Raw genomic sequence first — 21022 nt, 5'->3', positions numbered from 1 at the left:
ACCCCTCTGAGTGCATGAATTTTGTGCACTGGGCCTCTAGTCTATTATAAGTGGGAAAACCCAACTCAAAAATAAAAAAAAGATAATTTAGTGTATCCTATAATAGAAAAGTCCTGGTTTTGGGCCTGTTTCAAGTATGGCTGCATTCAGAAACAAGTTTCCAGTATGTCACCACCTTCTGTGCTGTTGCCTTCATGTTCAGATTTCACATGGCTGTCTTTAGGAGTTCTGGGTTCCCATCCTCTCAAGTTCAAGCCTAGTGATAATAAAGAATGCTTTTCTTCACTCACTCACAGTATAAGTCTCATCATGACTCACTGACTGTAAACTTGCTCACCTCAAAATTAAAGGGTGGTATTGGGAGGGTAATGCTGTGGGAAGAGCCACCTGAAAGTGGTATTTAAGACAGTTCTAGCAAAGAGCTGGGGAACTTGTCAAAGCAGGTGAATGGACAGAAATTCATTATTAGAACTGGGTAGATGGGTCCTTCTATAGCTCCTCCAAGGAGAGTAACAGTAGGCTTAGAACCAAAATATTATTTAAAGAATCCACTCACTAAGTAAGGTAGAAAGTCTTCAGTAATTGTAGCACTAAAATGACAAGAAACAAACAAACAAAACCAACCCGGAAACTACAAAAACTGTGAAGGCTTTATATTCTAGCATATGTCTTTTTGAAGAATGGGTCAGCAATACTAAATAAGGAGAGGCAAGTTGAATCGATAGAACAAGGCTCTTATATACCTGAAGTCTGAAACACTGAGATAAAAACCTTTTCATTGAAAACTAAAAGCAAAATTTACCTTACATAGCATATTAATTCCGATTTAACTTAATAATTTTAATGCATTTTAGTTATTTGTTCTCTTGTAGGCAACTAATAGCAAATAATATTTTCAGGAAAAAAATGAAGAAGCCCAATAATTGAAATTTTGAGAAAGCAGTTTAGAGATACAACTAAATGCAGGCTTGAGAGGGATAAGGATTCTCAGAAAAGCTTTCCCTGTTAAACCTTTATGTGCGTTCTTAAAGTCAAACTCGGTGACTGATATTAACGGAGTCCAACAATCTGCTTCATGCAAATACTCTGTGATTAAGGACACACTGTCTCTCCTAGCCCCAGCAAGAGCAGGGCCTGACCAGCGGGCAGTACCAGGGACAGCAGCAGTAACACCCAAGGTCAGTGTGAGTGTGGTTGCAGGAGGGGAGATGACCAGCAGACCTGTTACAGAGACCTTAGAAGGCCCAGGAGCCCTTTGTCTCAGCCTGTCTGAGTAAAGACAATATGAGTGAACAGAATGGAGGCCAGAGAGTTTCCCAGTACTGGGCTGAAGCACTTTATGAAAGAAAGGAAAAAGAAACTTGCACCAAAAGGCCTTCCCATTCTGGTAGGAAGTGGGAGGACAAGTCAATTCTAAGATCCCATGAAACCACTCAAGGAGACCAAAAGAGGAAGGCCGTGGTTCCTCCTCAAGGAATACAATAGCCCCTGCATCTCCCCAAAAGGGCCTATATTATCCCCAAGATTGAGGAGGAGCCGATCTAGAACTAGTTCAGGGCGGGGCGGGGGGCATAATCCAGATATCTGTTCCCCCAGCCTCCCCCATTCTGCAGCTCTCCCTGTCTAGGAGGAAAGTTCTAGCCACTCATAGAACTTGAGATTATCAGAGCTTTCGGTGGGTGTGGAATGGTTCATTTGTCAAGAGTACTCACTTTTTTTCAAAATGTTGTTTGTCTGGCACAACTGGGTTTGAGGGGATAAATCTGTCTCGGCTACTAGTATGTAGAGAGTGGGACATTTTGTTTGGGTGCATTTTGGTATTGGCCATACTATTGAATTTACCACCACTTCCCACATCCTACCAAGTTTCAGTCCTGGCCTGTTTTTCTAGCTGGTAATGTGACCCAAGGCAAACATGTTGGTGGGTGTTGCTAGGATGCAATTTCTCAGTGTTCCAGCATGACCCCTGGCACACAGGTTCAAGCCATCAGAAGCATCTCAGCTGGACAAAAAGGGAGTCCATCACTACCTGTCATAACTATAGCCTACTTGCCACAATTCTGCATCACACACTTGGTATTCCCATAAGGGAAGAAAGCTGTTAATGCTGCCCTTGAGAATCTCACATTCTCTACTCTCAACCTTCCATTACACCTCTACCCAAGATGGAAGGCTTCTAAACAGCTGTCATTCCAATAGCTCCCTCCTGCCTTTGCATCTACAAAGAACGAGGGCTTGTGTGATGCTGACAAGCAGGCTTACCCAGAAGGAGTATAGACAGTAGCGTTAGATGATTTGGGCTTCACCCCAGGCTTTCCCATTCAAAGCCTATCTGACCTTGAAAGCAACATTTAACCTCTCTGGACTGTAGGATAACAATAATAATACCTAAGCAACAGGTATTATTAACAACAACAACAATAATAATAATACCTAACTAACAGGTATTGTTAACAATAATAATAATAATAATACCTAACCAACAGGGTGTTGTAAAGATTCTATTCATTTCAAGTTCAATTCAATTAGTTACAATGCATAGTTCCTGAAATATAGTAAAAAGAATGATAGCTATTATCTTAGTCATATTTCCTTAAGTTTCAGCTGTGTATGATTTTCATGTAATCCATAGAAGCTTTATGTTGCTATTGATTATCTAGACCGTTTCAGTAGGCAGAATTCTGATATGACCCCCAAGATTCCTGCCTCTGGAATGAACATACCTTGAATAGTTTTAAATAATTCACAATATTTTATGTAATTATATATAATAAATTTACAAAATAATATTATATAATTATTTTAGTCTGGGTGAGCATGACTTGAATAATACTCTTTCCTGGTGTGTGAGTGGGATTTTTGATATGATGGGATTTTACTTTTGCAGATGTAAGCTCCCCAATGAGCTGACTGATTTAAGCAAAAGGAAGATTATCCTGGATGGGCATGGGAATCAACTAAGCAGATGAGTTCTTCAAAATAACTTTTCAGAAGTCTAAGAGATTTGAAGTCAGAGAGACATTCTACTGTCCTGAAAGGCCGGAAATTACTCTGCTTTGGAGAAAGTCACATGGTAGGGAGAGGCAGGCAGCCTCGAGATGCTGAATGCTTCAGCCTTGTCAATACAAGGAACTAAATTCAGCCCAAAATTAAGCTTAAAATAAGCCCAGAACCTTAGATGAGATTGCAGCCCTGGCCAATCCCTTGATTTCATCCTGATGAGACTCAGAGCAGAGGATCCAGCTAATCGATACCCAGATACTTGACCCATGAAACTGTGAACTTATCATAAGTACTAAGCCACTAAGTTTGGGGTAATATGTTATGCAATAATAGAAAATGAATACAAGAGATTATATAAAACCATGCTGACCTAAATTTTATCTATACATATCTAAATAATACCCAAATGTATGGATTTTAATTAAAGAAGGAAGTAAAAAAAGAACAATTTTCCATATATAATAAGGCCTGATATTGATTGTATTTTCTGAAATAATTATAAGATTCAATTAGCCACTGCAATATTTTTAAGTTGCTCTTTCAAAAGTAGAAATTACTTTTTTATGCAATGTCAGCATCAAAAGATAGCTCCTATGAATGTCCAGGGTCAAATATATGTTAAGAACTGATTTGCAGCTGTTATAAAGAAGGGAATTTACAAAGCATTTAGCCATTTTGCTGCTGCTTTATTGTTTAGGGCATCATGGGGAAAAGGATATAAAATAGGAGTATTTTCATTCTGTTTATGATCCTCTTCTTATATGGAAGCGAGAAGTCATCAGTGTGTCTGTTCTTATAGTTAAATCTTAGAGACTTTACCGAAAATCGAAGAGCAATAAAAGCAGATGGTAGTTTTACTTGAGAAATGTTTATCTTAGCTCCACTTCTCAGGTTGGGTAGACATATATGGATGCAGAGTAACCTATGGCAGTACTGAGTTGTCTCACTCCACTTAATTGGTGGCACTCCTGGGGAAAAAGATGACTGTGTACACAAGCAGCATCATGATTTGCACCCATTTATTTAATTTCCCATTCTGGTCAAATTTTTATTGAAATGTCAAAAAAATCTAAATCATTAGGGAATATTTGTATCACCCCTTTAGGACAGTAAAAGTTAGCATTCACAGGAGAGAAAACTTGAAAAAAAATTAGGGTTAATAGCAGAGAAAGAATTTCCAGATGGAGGGAAATGTTGATTTGAATCTTTAAAAAAAATTATTGTTGAAAGTATTACATATGCCCCTTTTTTACACCTATTAAACCCTTCTAGCGCCCCTCTCCATCAGCTCCAGGCCTTCACCACTCTATTGTCTGTGTCCATGGGTTATACATATACTAGAGGCCCAGTGCACGAAATTTGTGCACGGGTGTGGGGGTGTGTCCCTCAGCCTGACCTGTACCCTCTCCAATCCGGGAGCCCTCAAGGAAGTCCTACTGATAGCTTAGGCCTGTTCCCTGTGGTTGTCTGCTCTCTGTGGCGCTTTCCTGCTCCACACTGCGGCAACTGCCAAGCAGGCTGTGCTGGGTGCTGCCTGCTGGCTGCACTTCACTGCTCCTGGGTTGCTGAGGCCATGCTGGGTGCTGCCTGTGGGCTGCGTTTGCCTGCTCCCCTGTCACCGCAGTGATGGCCAAGCAGGCCGTGCTGGGAGCTGCCTCCTCCCTGCTGTCAGTCTCCATGGAGGCGATGAGGCTAATTTGCATACTCACTCCTGATTGGCTGGTGGGTGTCACAAAGTGACAGTCAATTTGCATATTTCTCTTTTATTAGTGTAGATGCATACAAGGTCTTTGGTTAATCTCTTCCCACCAACCCACCCCCACCCTTGCCTTCCCTCTGAGATTTGAGGGTCACTCATATGTGGGAATGTAATGAACAAAAATAAATTGATGAATAAAATAGATCCAGAGATATAGAAGCATGGAGCAGACTGTTGAATCTTGCTTTGTGAAAAATAAACATTACAGGGTTTATGTAGATAGAATTTCAAATATTCTTATCATCAGTGAATCTAGGACCACAGAGATAACCACATAGGCTCGTCAGCCTGGGGCAAATCTCAATGCTGGAAATAATTTTAAGAACTAAAATGAAAGCCTGTTTGTGGGAATCCAGCCTTTCACTTGCTTTTGGCAGATTTTTTTTTTTTTTTCAAAATAAAGTGTCTACTCCACTACACAGTTCAAAAGAGGGCAATGGTGCCAGCTGCAGAGGCATGGAATCATGGGTACATTTAGGCTATCCCAACAAACATAAAAATGAAGGTTTTGTTGTTGTTAATCCTCACACAGGATGTTTTCCATTTGATTTTTAGAGAGAGTGAAAAGGAGAGGGAGAGACAGAAACATCAATGTGAGACACATCAATTGGTTGCCCTCTTTGCCCCTCTCTCCCCCCGCCATGCACTAGAGGTTGACTGAACTTGGGACCCTTCAGTCTGCAGGCCAGTGCTCTATTTACTGAGCCAAACTGGCCAGGGCAGAAAAAATGAAGCTTTTAAGTAGTAGAGTAGCAAAGTTTCTGGCCACAAAACCATCTATTAAAACAAATAAATAAGCCAAAACCGGTTTGGCTTAGTGGATAGAGCGTCGGTCTGTGACTGAAGGGTCCCAGGTTCGATTCCGGTCAAGGGCATGTACATTGGTTGCGGGCACATCCCCGGTGGGGGATGTGCAGGAGGCAGCTGGTCGATGTTTCTCTCTTATCAATGTTTCTAGCTCTCTATCCCTCTTCCTTCCTCTCTGTAAAAAATCAATAAAATATATATTTTTAAAAAGTTTAAAAAAAACACCAAAAAAACAAATAAATAATACATAAAAATATGAACAAATGTATCCCTCAAATCTAGTATAATTCAAGGTGACCACTTAAGATTTATTCTCAGAATGCACACATTTTAACAAAGCATAAGTTCCCAGCACAATTTATTTCACAAGTGTCCAGACTAGAAAAATTGAGTTACCCATCCACCACAGTTGTTATGTCTGATTTCAAATCTTCACCCCCAAAATAAAGCAGAAATTGCAGAAAAATCTAACTACCACATCGTCAATCCTCTAAATTTTCTTACTTAGCATGGTACTGAATACAATTTAAAAATTTTATTTGGGGTGTTAATGTGAAAAAAAATTGTATTGGTAAAATTGTTGCAGTTCTCTTAGAAAGATAAACATTATATTTGATCTGGAGTCTTTAAAAAGACCGTTTTATGAAAAGTTTTGGTCTGTACCATCCTGGCCTCTGAAAAATCTCCTAGGGAGGAGCTGGCATCTCCCAGACAGTCCCTGGGGCCCTGGGCAGCATGACCAGTATCATCTCTGATTTAAAACAGACTGTGGAACATCAGAGGGAAGGTGGAGGTGGGTAGGTAAGAGGGAAGAGATCAACCAAAGAACTTGTATGCATATATTCATAACCAATGGACACAGACGATAGGGTGGTGAAGGCCTGGGGTGGTGGATGCGAGTGGACTAGAAGGAGTCAATGGGGGAAAAGGGGACATATGTAATGCTTTCAACAATAAAGATTTAATTAAAAAAATAAAACTACATGGTTGCAAAATTCTGAACACTGTCCTGAAAGGAGGGGAATGGAAACATGATTAATGCCAGAGGCAATCACCAAGTGTCCACTAAAAAGAATTAAATTTGAGTTCCTCTTTAACTTGGTTTGCTGCAAATCTAGAATATATTTTCTTTATCATGGTAATATTGACCAAAAATCATCAATCATATTTTATAAGAAAGAGTATTTAAATTACATAAAAATTATACTTAAAAAAAGAGCAAAGAAAATGAATTGAGTAGTTCATTAACTCAAGAATTTAAAAGTAAATAACATACTAAGTCAACTAAAGAAACTAATGGGAAGGCAAAATTATAGTGAGACCAAAATTAGATGATAATTTTTTAAATATATTTTATTGATTTTCCACAGAGAGGAAAGGAGAGGGAGAGAGAGTTAGGAACATTGATGAGAGAGAAACATCAATCAGCTGCCTCCTGCACACACCCCACTGGGGATGTGCTCGCAACCAAGATACATGCCCTTGATCGGAATCGAATCTGAGACCCTTGAGTCCGCAGGCCGATGCTCTGTCCACTGAGCCAAACCTGTTAGGGCTAGAGATAATTTTAATAAAAATAAAACACAATGCCAAAATTGACTCAGATATCAATATTAACTAATATACTAAAATTGAATAAAATACCACAATTGACTCAAACACTGATATTGATTTAAAATTAAATAACCAGATTTTTAAAAAAAATTATCAATTAAAAAACAAAATGAGATAGCCAACACAGTTTTGTAGGTAGAATCATTAAAACCTTCAAGTAGTAGATCATTTCAAAACACTTCTGTGGGAAAGAGGAAACAATGCAATTACAGATATAAAATCCTACAATGAAACAAAATTCCCAAAATCTAGTGTCACAGTCCCCAAAATTATTTACACATGGTATGTAAGTATGCATATTGCTTTCAGATAGTGTTTGCTGGAAGATCTAAGGTTTCTCTTTTTTACATTGTGATTGGAAAATTTTTTAAGGTATTAGTATTAAGAAGGTATCCTCCACTGGACCCTGCTCTGGGGTGCCCAGTCTAGGCTCCTCCTACACTGGGAAAAGACATAATAATATCTGGCTTGCTGAAGAGTATGATTTTCTGGGAGCCGCTACTGGAATCCTTAATCCTGGCCATTTACTTCTAGACTCAAAGTCCTTACACCTCACACACATACCCTTCTTTTTAACCCCATGCTTTAGCTGGTCTACTGCTATCCTCAACTCTTCTTTCTGACAACATGGACAATTCTAGGTCTCTTTCTGACACCTCCCAGCACATAGAAATCCACGCTGATGTCTGGCTCACCTGTCTAGTTGCCTTTCACTGATGCTGCTCAAGGTACCCTGTAATTTAAAACTATAAAGCTACATGGTTGCAAATAAAAAATAAATAAAACTACAGGGAGGCTCCACAGACTGTCACTTTGAGAAAAGTGACAGTCTGTGGAGCCTCCAGCAAAGGCCAGAAAGTGTACCAATAACTCTTAATGCTCTCAGGTTTTCCAAATAGCTAATTATTTCTGTCCCTGTCCCTATGTTTATCCTTCTGGGCAAGTTTGAAAACAAAACTCGTGTGTGTCCCCCTAGATCTACCTAAGTCTCCCTTCTCCTCCCACAGTGGAGTGGAACCAAAAGTCTTAAAGCTTTCCCCAAATCTTATCAGTCAGAGGAGGACCCTCCTCCCCACTTATGTGATTATATTCTATATTCAGGGTAGCCAGAGCAGCATTATTTTATGCTGAAATATGGAATAATGGATTTAAAAAAAAAACACCACCCTTTTCCTGGACTACTCTCTGCTTTAATAAATATGGTCTTGCTAAAGAGGTCATACAAGTCATCTTTAAGACACAAAGCAGATCAATTGTCCCCCTTCTTCTAGGAAATCAGTGAAGATCTGAGGACACACAGATTTTCTGTGAAGTTTAACTGATAAAAAGCGGGCTGAGTCTTTATCACGGTGGCCCCATATCGTGATCATTCCATGCATGTTGGCTGCTATAATTGTTGTGGGAATTCTCCCAGACATCAAGGGGAACATTCCCCATCATTTGTTAAAAAGATCAATTTCTCTGTTCAGAAAATGCCTTTAAACATTATTCTGGATCTTGGCTTTCTCAGAAAGGTTTTGTGTTTTGTGCAGTCTTTTCTCTCAGAACTTCCCTTTCTCTTCTCCATAAAACTTCTCTGGATTCTGATGAATTTCTGTGCATATTTATTCTGCACACTCCCCCTGGGTCCTTTCCTTTTGTCTACACTGCATCCCCAGCCCCACCTGTGCTCAGTTCCCCTGCATACCTCCTCTGTATAGTCTCAGGTCTATTCTACCTGCATACTTTTCCTCTTTATAAGCATTCTAGAAGCAGTTAGATCCTGTATACTGTGGGATGATCTTCCTACCACCCCACCCCATCTTCACTCAGTTCTAACTTCATCTGTAAGAGTTAAACCATTTTTCTAATAAGTGCTTCTAATTCTTTAGCTCCTTTTGTGTTCCTATTGTGCTTTCCGCCACCTTTAAAGTTTTTTTTTTTTTCTTAAAATATCTCATGGTTCCTTTATCTGATTTTCTATGGTTTCTGTTAGCAATATGATTCCCACACATAAAGGATTCTGAATGACAGATTTCTTCTACTATTTGATTGCCTTTGAATTTGAGATTCTTCTTAGATATCACAAAAACTAGCAGGTGAGTATTCTGAAGTCAATCTCTGTGCCGGGCCAGCTCAGCCAAGGGATCGGTGAGCCTGAAGGGAGGCGGCAAAGGATGTAGAAAAGAAAGACAAAGATAATAAGCTGGGTCTAGGTATAGGTGGATCTCCTGTGCCTGGCTAAGGCCACAGAGAAAAAGATCCAGATGGCAAGCTGAGCCTTTATTTTATAGCCAGAGGTAAACAAGTTAGTGATCACCATAGTTACAATGTTCTTATGAGTTTCACTTGTTTTGGCAGCACCTGCTGCACCTCCCACAACCAATTAGCTACACCAGATAGGATCTAGGAAGCTCATAAGATCAAGCTTAATTATGCTAAGAGGGCTGTGCCCTCGAAGCTGGGACTTGTTTGTGGCTTTGCCAACAGGTCAGTCCGAGGCTTAACCCTATAGCCGCTCCCTACAAATCTTCATATGTGACCACTGAATCTTTTTTTTAACATTTTAAATAATCCAAATCTGTTTACTTTTTAAAATCATTGTTTCCTAAAGGCATAAACCATGTAAAAGAAAAATAAGAGTTTCTTTAAGGATATCCAGGTAATCCAAATGAGTAATTTCTGTCAAATTAGCTACTCACCACTCTTCAGTTACCTTTAAAACAAAACTGAATACCACCATCAAGAGAAAGTGACCTATTATGATATGAGATTTTCTTCATTCGAAGAATGAACACTCACCATGACCTATGGTTTTGCTACAGGACATGGCCTTCAATGGGCTCCTAGCTTGGAAATAGCCATGCTCCCTCCGGGTATGTGGCAATGTGTACATGAGGTGGGCGAAACCACTGGGAAAACAAGGCACATTGTCCTTCAGCACCAATTTGTTCCTGTGCTAAGTTATTTAAAACATACTTACAAAAATAATAGAATGAACCACAATATTATAGATTCAATAAAAAAGGGCCCCATTACTTCAATAAAAAAGAACTGAATGGATTTTTCCGGGTGCTTTGGGAGTCATTGGCCCTCACTCTAGGATCACTCAGAAGCTTATATTCTTTTGTCCACCCTGTTATTAAAATGTTAAAATACTTAGTCAAGAATTTTTAGGAGTCAATAAATTTAAGAATATTAATAAGCAAAAGAGCTTACTATTGAAAAGATTTAGAATTTACTCTCTAATCTAGAGAAAATTGAAACCTCTTCTTCTATTTTCTCTACTATTTTTTTCAGTTCTCTTCCCTTATTTCTTTAACTAGAATATTGCTTCAAAGGCCATACATTTGTAAGTGAATTTTATATAGTTCTCTTTAATACTAACTAATAACTTGAAGATATTGCCATTTAATGCTAGACGATTGTTTCCTCTTGGTCACCTATAGCTCTCAGGTACAATAGATTATAGATTACCACTCAAAAATGTTGTTTTCCTTTTTATTATGTAAAATCTAGTTATTTTAGAATTTTGAAATTATACATGGTTGATATGGCATTTTGAAGGATAAGAAAATATTCCAAGAAGGTAACATCAAAGACGTTTCCTGCTGTTCTGTAGGTTGTCATGATGACCTTACAACAGGCTCTAAACATGGAAGAATTGATCATACTTTCCATCTCTCTTCTCTAAGAGAAGTATGTCAGGCAGTGCCGACTTCCTTGTCATGGTTGTTGTGTGATCAATGGAATCCTTCTAAAATCTCAGGCTCAGTTACCCTCAGTGTTCTTTCATCCTGTGCAGGACCCCAAGGCTCCTGACTAACAGGGCTGAGAGTGGGAAATGGATCAAGTTGCTGTTTGTAATCTGCTGTACTGTGGCAGGTTTGTACAAAAAATAACTGGAATAAAATTTGACTGATAAAAATAAACCCACTGATTTTAGTAACATTAAAGGTAGCTGTGGATATTGCTTAATAAGTGTATGTGATACCTGGTCCCAGAAATTTGGAAGTTATTTTATTGGACAGTAAATAGCTTCAGCTGCCCTGGCTGGTGTTCTCAGTGGTTAGAGCATTGACCCTTCCATGGAAAGGTCTTGGGACAATTCCTGCTCAAGGGCTCATTCCTGAGTTGCAGATTCCATCCTCAACCCTGGTCTGGGTACATAAAGAAGACAATCAATTGATGTGTCTCTCTCACATTGATCTCTCTCTCTCTCTCTCTTTCTCTTTCCTCCCACTCCCTTCCACTCTTCTAAGAATCAATGAAAAAAGTATCCTCAGATGAGGATAAAAAAAAAATTTCTTCAGCTAATGAAGTTGGTGGTGGTAAACAGGATTTAAGAAATGTAGGTTAAATTTATAAGAAGTCAAAAATTTATAATTCAGTATTCTCTGACATTTTTATGTAGGTTCTAGAAGCAAATATGAGTAACTATCTTGGCCTAGGGAAACAGCAGAAGAATTAGGAAGGTGTTGTAGGATAAAGAATATACTTGGGTTCTGTCCATGGTTCCTGGCACAGAGCTTCAACAGTCCTAGGAATTTCCTGAGTAAAAAGAGTTTCTTTGTTTTGCCAACGAGGTGACTCAGGCTGGGTTCTTGGATAGTTTCTGGATGCCCACTGGTCACCAGGAAGAGCAAGCATGTGATTGGAGGGTTCAGACTTTCAATAGCCAGACTTCTGGGGAAAGAAGGGACTGGAGATTGAGCTCAATCTTTTCATCAATTTATGCTTTCATATTGAAACCGCAATAAAAACTCTGGATACTAAATTTAGCAGAGCTTGCCGAAACCGGTTTGGCTCAGTGAATAGAGCGTCGGCCTGCGGACTCAAGGGTCCCAGGTTCCATTCCGGTCAAGGGCATGTACCTTGGTTGCGGGCACATCCCCGGTAGGGGGTGTGCAAGAGGCAGCTGATCGATGTTTCTCTCTCATCGATGTTTCTAACTCTCCCTCTCTCTTCCTCTCTGTAAAAAAATCAATAAAATATAAATTTAGCAGAGCTTCCTTGTTGATGAACACATTCACCTGTTTGGAAAATACAGCTGTGCCAGGAGGGTGACATGCCCTGACTCCACAGAGACCTGGCACAGGAGTTCTGTGTTCGAAACCTTCTCAGACCCCACCTTATGTTATCCTTTATGAAAAAAAAACATGTAATCTTAAATATAGCACATTTAGTAAGTACTGTGAGTGGTTCTAGTGAATTATCCAAACTGTGGGGATTGTTAGAACATTGAAATTTGTAGCTAGTCAGTCAGACACTAATTCTGGGTGGGTTGTTAGTATCAAAATTATATTTTACTACCCTCATTTGATGTTACTCCAGTTGGGGTGGAAACAGAATGGAAGAGAAGGGGTCCTGATACTCTAATTTAATTGTCTTTTGTGTGAAGATTCATGGAGATAACGTCTTGGAATATAAATAGATTTTTTGACCTTTCTTTTCTGAGAAAGCCACTTCTCAGTATAGTTAAGAGGGACTTTTTGAAAGTCTTTCTCAGTGCAAGGTGAGGGCAATTTGGTGTCTTAACGTTTTTCTGAAAGCTGACAAATAAAGGCTGCTGTGAAGGAAGTTGTGTTGTTGGGATTGAACTTGAAAGGGATCACTTGAGAGTAGAAATAAAGCCTGAGGGATTAAACAAGACCTTTGCTCAGAGATCAGTCAGACACAGAGTGACTTTGAACAGGAAGCAACATTTTTAAAGGAGCACTCAAGCTGCTGTGTTGAGAATAAGAAAAAAAAAAAAAAGAAAGAAGAAATGACAAGTTTGAACATAGGTAACCAGTGAAGAGGCTATTGCCATCATCTGGGTGAGTGATGATATATGTGGCAGGAACTAAAGTTGCTAAGAAAATAGGAAAGGGTCATATCCTATCTAATAAAGAGAGAATATGGTAATTGACCATCACTCCATCACAAAGATGGCTGCACCCACAGCTGAGGCCAACTTCCCTTAAGGAGCCTTCAGCAGGGAACTGAGGCTACGCCCTCCCCCACCCCCGTGGGGCTTGACAGGGGACCTCAGGCCATGCCCCTCACCTGGCAGGGCTTGACAGGGGGCCTCAGACTGTGGCCCCTGCCCCGGTGCCAAGCAGGGGACCTCAGGCCACAACCCCTGCTCCAGTGCCAGGCCAGGTGACCTAAGGCCACGCTCCCCGCCCAGCGGGGCTTGACAGGGGTCCTCAAGGTGTGCTTCCCGTCCTGGTGCTGGGCTAGGGGACCTCAGGCTGCTCCCCACACCCAGTGCCAGGCTGGGGGACCTCAGGCCATGTCCCCCACCAGGTGGGGCTTGACAGGGGACCTCAAGGTGCACACCCAGTGCTGGATCAGGGGAACTCAGGCCATGCCCCCAGCCCAACGGGGCTTGGACAGGGGACCTCAGGCCATACCCCCCACCTGGCGGGGCTTGACAGGGAACCTCAAGGCACACCCCCCACCCCATCTGGGGGACCTCAGGCCATGCCCCCCATCCTGGCACTGGGCCAGGGGACCTGAGGCTATGCCCCCTGCCTGGCAGGGTTTGAAAAGGGTGGGACTGGCCAGATCTGGATCTAGCCCAATGCGGGGGGTGTGGGGGGGCAGTGGCCGGGTCTGAGTCTCACACAATTTTGAGGTGCATGTGGGTGGGCAGGGACTTGACTCTGGGTCCCGTGGTGCACCCCAGCCTCTGACAGGAGGAAGGTTTTCATATACATTTTACTAATTTTCTTTTATCTCTGACTTTTCTATTATAGAGAAAGAGCAAATAGGAATATTAAATTATTTCCTCTAATTAATCCCCTTTTAATGTGCATGAATTTCATGCACTGGGCCACTAGTGTAGTATAAAAAGTTATAAATGAAATTGTTCATATGACTGAAACCAACTATTCACTCTCCAAATTGCTAAAATAACACACATAATCAAATGTCCACCTTCTTGTAAAAAACAAACAAAAAAACATGTGCAATCCCATTTATTAAATGGTACAGAACAAAAACAGTATTTGGAAAGAAGATGCAACTTGTTAGGATTAGAACAAATCTATTTCTGATCAATTAATAGAAACAGAACACATTTACTTATTGCAATTTCTAACAAAGAATCCTACACTGAGTTTACTAGAATATATATATCTAAAATGAAAATGACACAGAATGGTCACTCGGCTTCTTAAAATTTACAGAAAAGCATACAAGATAAATGTTAACAAAAAGAAAACAGGAATCTGTGATATAAATACCACCCATTGTGAAATCAAGGTAAAGGTATTCAATAAGGGCAAGAAATGACCTTTAAATTATAGAGGAAAAATACACAGTGATGTTATAACTATAATGTATTTTTATAAATAATAACACACAGGAAGGAAGAAAGGGAGAGAAAGAATTATGGAAGAGCAAAGTGAACTGTTATAAACACAACAGAAATAGAGTAATTAAACATGTTTTTTTTACATGCTCCACAGTTTTCTCAACACAAATACTCAATTAATTGCTCAATAAGTATTTGATGTAGAAATAAAACAGACCACTTTCTCTGAATTGCACTAAATATTGATAAGAAAAGGAGAAGAAAAAACTTCTGAAAATGAACATTTCTCTGATAGACAGGTTGAATAAAATAAAAAAGGAGAGTGCAAAATATCTAGAAAATAATGGGAGAGAAAAAACAACATACAAAAATTAATGATCTATGACTAAAATACTGCTAAAAATTTAAAAAAAAATGCTGAGAAAAATTAACTTAAATACTTACTCATGTAAATACAAATGATCATTCCAACAAGTATTTTAACAATTCTTACTCCTTACAATCAACTCTAGTGACAAAAAAAAAAAATGTAGGGCAGATTTTTTTGACCCCTCCAGAGTTGGTGTCTAATTTTATTTCCTTTAATTATTATTCTGTATTAAATCCATGGGGCTTTGGTTTGAGATAATCCAAGTTTTACACTTTCTATTTTCCTACCATTGCCCTCAGTGGGAGGTGTCCTATATTTTCTTCTCTTTTTCTTCTTCTTTTTTTTTTTTACAGATGTCAGAAGAATGGGTGTTTTGTAGCTTCCATGATACTTAAGTTACAGGCCATGAACCACAGAATTCTTAAAGCCCAGCATAAGCCAGTAAGATGACAAAAATTGGCTAAAAGGCTGGTTTTCTTCTGAAGTGCATACAATAAAAGACAGAAAATGGGAACTTTTACCCAAAAAAATGAAAGCCAATTTAAGGAATCATTAGTTAAGATAGAGAGATTTCACATTACCGGGTCCTAATATATCATAGAGATCCCTAACGTATAAAAGAATTTAATAAATTCAGCTAGAAAAGGAATTTTGAATTCCCTCTCCTCTGAATTCAGCTAGTTATATTAGCTACATTGATGACTAATGGGCATCCTTTTCTCTTTTCTTTCCAGAATTACTTTTAAGGATATAGATGCATCTCAAGATCGTAAAATATGTTTGTATGAAGCAGACTACAGGCCTCTCTGTGTATGGGGGTTGGTTAAAATTGCAAAATTTTCCTATCCAGCATGTGAAATTTTGGTAATTAAGGATATTTTTTGGTAAGAATTGTTGCTGTATGCTAGTGAGCATTAAGATATACATCCATGGTCTTTTGAGATTATAATGGAATAAGACAAGGTCATAGAAACTATAGTATCATGAATCTCTCACATTGTCCTACTTCTGATGAGATCAACTTGAAACATGTTTTTAATATTGGAACCATAATATCTCTGAGCAAATGACTCTCAGTGTCAAGCATTAACTGGGTCATTGACTAACTGAGAATGTATGAACAATGCCAACCGATCAATATGATATCCCACATATCTGTAGCCAATTTAAGTTTCTGTTATTTCATGACTAGAGGCCCATTGCAAGAAATTCGTGCACGGGGTGCACCCTCAGCCCAACCTGCACCCTCTCCAATCTGGGACCCCTCAAGGGGTTTAGACATCCCTCTCACAATCCATGACTGCTGGCTCCCAGCTGCTCACCTGCCTGCCTGCCTGATTGCCTAAACCGCTTCTGCCTGCCAGCCTGAACATCCCATAACCACTCCCCTGCCAGCCTGATCAATGCCTAACTGTTCCCCTGCCAGCCCGATTGCCCCTAACTGCCCTCCCCTGCCAGCCTGGTCACCCCTAACTTCCCTCCCCTGCAGGCCTGGTCACCCCTACTGTCCTCCCCTGCAGGCCTGGTCACCCCTAACTGCCCTCCCCTTCCAGCCTGGTCACCCCTAACTGCTCTCCCCTGCTGGCCTGATTGCCCCCAACTGCCCTACCCTATAGGCCTGGTCCTCCCCAACTGTCCTCCCCTGCAGGCTTGGTCCTCCAACATCTACTCTCCCCTGGTCCCCACAACTGCCCTCCCCTATAAGCCTCTTCACCCCCATCTGCCCTCCTCTGCCTACCCGTCACCTCTAACTGCCCTCCCCTGCAGGCCTGGGTCTCCCCCAACTGTTCTCCCCTACAGACTTGGTCCCTCCCAATTTCCTTCCTTTGCTGGTCTGATCACCCATAACCACCCTCCCCTGCTGGCAATCTTGTGGCAGCCATCTTGTGTACACATGGGGTGGCCATCTTTAACCACATGGGAGCGGCCATCTTGTGTGTTGGAGTGATGGTCAATTTGCATATTACCTCTTTCTATATAGGATATTCTGGACTCCCACCCACTGCAACAGGACTACAAAAAGAATTTGCTTTCTTTGTCCCAGTTAAAAGTGTAATTTGATGGATGTTTATGTGCAATCATATTATAGCTTGGTTTTTAGGTAAAGATGCATATATAAAAATAATATCTCAATACATAATTCTGACTATGCTTTGGTACCATTGACAAAAAGCAGGTGAATAAGAGCTAAGGGAAAAATGGAGTGCTTGCCTCCAAACAGGCCAACATAGACATTTCACAATAAAAATGCCATTACTCTTTGTTTCTGAGTATTTCTTAATAGGAGATGCTATTGTAAACCATAAGAAATAAGGACAAATATTTAAAATATTTATATAATATTTGGGTAACTAGGTAAATGACATTTTGCAGAAGAGATCATTTTTCCTAGAAAAATATACATATGATTTTAAAAATATATAAATTTTAACCTGTATATCCATAACTACATTTTGTTGAGATTAGAAAGACATCTACACTAATAAAAGAGTAACATGCAAATTGACTGTACCTTCGTAACGCCCACCAGCCAATCAGAAGTGTGTAAATTAATCCAACAAAGAGGGCAGGTTAATTTGCATATGCAGGCACCAAGAGCCCCAGCCGCTCTGGGCCTCTGGGCAGCTTGGGAAGGCAGAAAGGCGGCTCCTGGCCAGAGCGAAAAGGCGGATACTGCAGGAGCGAAGGCAGTGCCAGCAGTCAGGGGAAGGAATGCCCATTCTTGCACGAATCTTCATGCATCGGGCCTCTAGTAATGAATAAAAATATATATATTCTAAACAAAAGTAAACAGCTTTATTTGAAAGAAAACTACTAGCTAAATTTCTATTTAAAATTCTTCTAAAGATTAATAAGAAAATGACTAACATCTAAACAGTAGACTAGTCATAGCATAGTCAGAAATATTTTTCCACATATCTCACTATATATACCTCAGTTTTTAATACAATATTGAAAGTTGCAAAATTATCCATCACTAAAACCTGGTTAAATGGGAATGGGACATGGTTAAATGAATATTGCAAAATCTTTCCATTTCTATATTTATATTTTTCTTGCCTTATATGAATTAAATAAAAATATTGTAACATTTATATTCAGTGTATTATTTTATATTTGTAGATATTTGATGTTTTCGTTTACCTTACTCTTAATTAACTTAAGGTTACAAATAAAGTTTACCTTCATATGGACCGAAGAGCAACAAAATCATTTTATAAATTGTTTCATTCAAATGGATAAAGATTATTTTAAGGAAAATATAAACAAATATCAAAGCAAATACTATTTTTAAAATGAACATGTTAAATGATTTACAAAAAGCAGTGTTTGCCCTTCTCAAAACATCGCTTTTATTTACACAACATTGACCAGAATTCAATGCCAATGTTTAAAAGTTATTTCTTTGTTTCAGTGAATAGGTAAACATGTATTTTATATATAAATTCAAATGTTGATATTTTTATAATCATGCCAGAGACAGAAGTCACTGCTTTCTATCTTTCTCTGTCAGAAGTTTTCAATGTATTCCTATTTCCAGTCAATGTTTATAATTTTTTTTTTATATGAGTAGAAATGTTCCTTTTTTCAGAGGCTAGACAAATTTTATTACGTTAAGTTTCTGGGGGTAAGAATCCTGAACCTCATTTTCAACTTGGGATTATTTCAACTGCATAGAGAACACCACAGCTGAATTGCATCATTCATATTCTGAGAGAACAGTCATTTTTTAACATTTTCAGCTGTTTAGAAGCTTTCATTGGATCTATTAATTTTCTAAACTTTTCCAATCTCTTTATTATATTTTTAGGAATATTTAACAAATTATTTTTTGGATAGAAATTCATTTTTTAATGTGTTTTGTATCTCTCTGAAGATGCAAATCTTTGGATGTAGAGTCTATAATTTGTCTATTAAGAGACAATGGACACATACATAGACATAATGATCAATTGCCATGGAGATAAGCATATTACCATAGCAACTTGAATCATGCATATGTGTGTGAGAAATGCTGAGGGGGAAGAAAGAAATTGTGTGTATGTGTATGTATTTTAAATTTGTAAAGGCTAAAGAAGAGTGATTTATCTTCTACTAGTTAGTTTATTTTCTTAACAATTCCTTGAAGAAATAGATTTGCAGCTACCTTGCCAATTCTGGTGTTTTGCCCTGTATCTAACATACTTCTTATTCTATGTGTATGGTAAATTAATTCTTCTCTTGCTGATCTACTTATAATATCCTGATATTTCTGAGTTTATAAATAGCATTTCAATTATTTGAAAAATAGGTCAGCTTAATTAATAAAAAATCCTGCAGGGCATTCCGAACACTGTAAGACACAAAGAGAAGGCTGTAAAGAATAGGCAATTAAGTTCCTGAGAGAGTCCAAGACAGTGATCAAAAAAAGATCAAACTTTTATCATTTTTAATTTTGTATTTTATTGGTCAGAGAATTAGTTATATTAGAAAATACAAAAATGTTAGATTTTATTATTGTTCACAATGTGTCTGTCCCCCTTTCTTTAGGAGGATTGATTATACCTTTGTACATATTGCCATGTGTCTTCATTGCAGAGAAATACACATTTCACCACTCTGACTTTAGACTAAGTCATTTTTGTTGTTGTTGTTAATCCTCACCCGATTTGATTGCCTTCCACACATGCACCAATCGAGGGGATTGAGCCTGCAACCCAGGTACGTACCCTTGACCAGACTCGAACCTGGGAGCCTTTAGTCCACTGGTTGATGCTCTACCCACTGAGCAAACTGGCTAGGACTAGACTAGGTCTTATAGCTTGCTTTGACCAATGGAATGTGTTTATCCACACCTTGTGAGAAGGATCTGTAAGAGACACTTTATGTCTCTGTAAGCCCTTTTGCTCTTTTCTCCTTTACACAAAATGACATGTCTCAAATACAGGCTGTTCCTTAGCCCCGGTCCTCGGAGACAAAATGTGAATCAGAGCAGCTACGACTGATTCTTAGTTGCCACTACTGTATGTAATGCCACTGTAAGCCACTGACTTTTTCTAAACTTTGTCAATCTGACAAATACCAATTAAAATGCAGCGTGTGCTTTTTTTGTTTTTGTTTTGTTTTTTGTCATCTCTCATCTCTCATCCCTCTCCCATTCTGTTTTACTTTTATTTTTATTTTATTTTAATTCTTTATTGTTTAAAGTATTAGATGTGACTCCTTTTTTCCCACATTGACTTCTTCCCCTGGCTGCTCCCACCCTCCAGCACATGCCCTCAACCCTCTACTGTCTGTGACCATTGGTTATGCTTCTATGCATATTTACAAGTCCTTTGGTTTATTTTGTAAATTGTGGTAAGAACACAAAATGAGATCTATCCTCTTAACAAGTTGTAGGTGTGCATAACAGTATAGTAAACCACAGCACAATGTTGTACAACAGCTCTCTTGAACTTATTCATGTTGCGTAACTGAAATTTTACTCCCTGCCTCCCCTTCCCCAGGCCCTGGGCAACCACCATTCTACTCTCTGTTTCTGTGGGTTCAGCTTTTTTAGATTCCACATGTACATATAATCATGCAGTGTTTGTCCTTCTATGACTGGCTGATTTTACTTAGCATAATATCCTCAAGGTTCATCCATGCTGTTGCATATGGCAGGAGTTCCTTCTTTTCTAAAGGTTGAATCATTGCATGAATGTACTGCGTTTCTTTATCCATTCATCTTTCAATGGACACTTAGGTTGTTTCTGTATCTTGGCTATTGTGATAACCCTGCAATGAAGCTGGGAGTGACTATATCTCTCTGAGAGTCTGATTTAATTTTTTTAAATATATACCAAAAATGAAATTGTTGGACTATATGGAGATTATATTTTCAATTTCTTTAGGGTGGGGGGACCTCTTATTCTTAACATGCCTTCAGTAAAGCTGACTCTACCCTAGATCTTTGGCTTGTGCCGGATCAACCAGAGTATGCTTTCTTTCATGTGGTGCATTGAGACTAAGGATCCCACCTGGAATTGGTGGAAGAAAGACATCACATCCTCCACTCCCACCTGGGAAGTTGAACTTGGCAGAACTCAGGCCGGTCCTGCTGCAGCAACATGGATGAATGAGGAGAGAGTCCACCTGAGAAGGGCTTATGGGTCCATCAGTATCAAAAGCCATTAACTTTCAGTTAGGTGAAATCATTATTTCCTAC

This window comes from Eptesicus fuscus, chromosome 16, assembly GCF_027574615.1.
Source record: "Eptesicus fuscus isolate TK198812 chromosome 16, DD_ASM_mEF_20220401, whole genome shotgun sequence".
Lineage (NCBI taxonomy): Eukaryota > Metazoa > Chordata > Mammalia > Chiroptera > Vespertilionidae > Eptesicus > Eptesicus fuscus.
Note: the sequence above shows the minus strand (reverse complement) of the source record.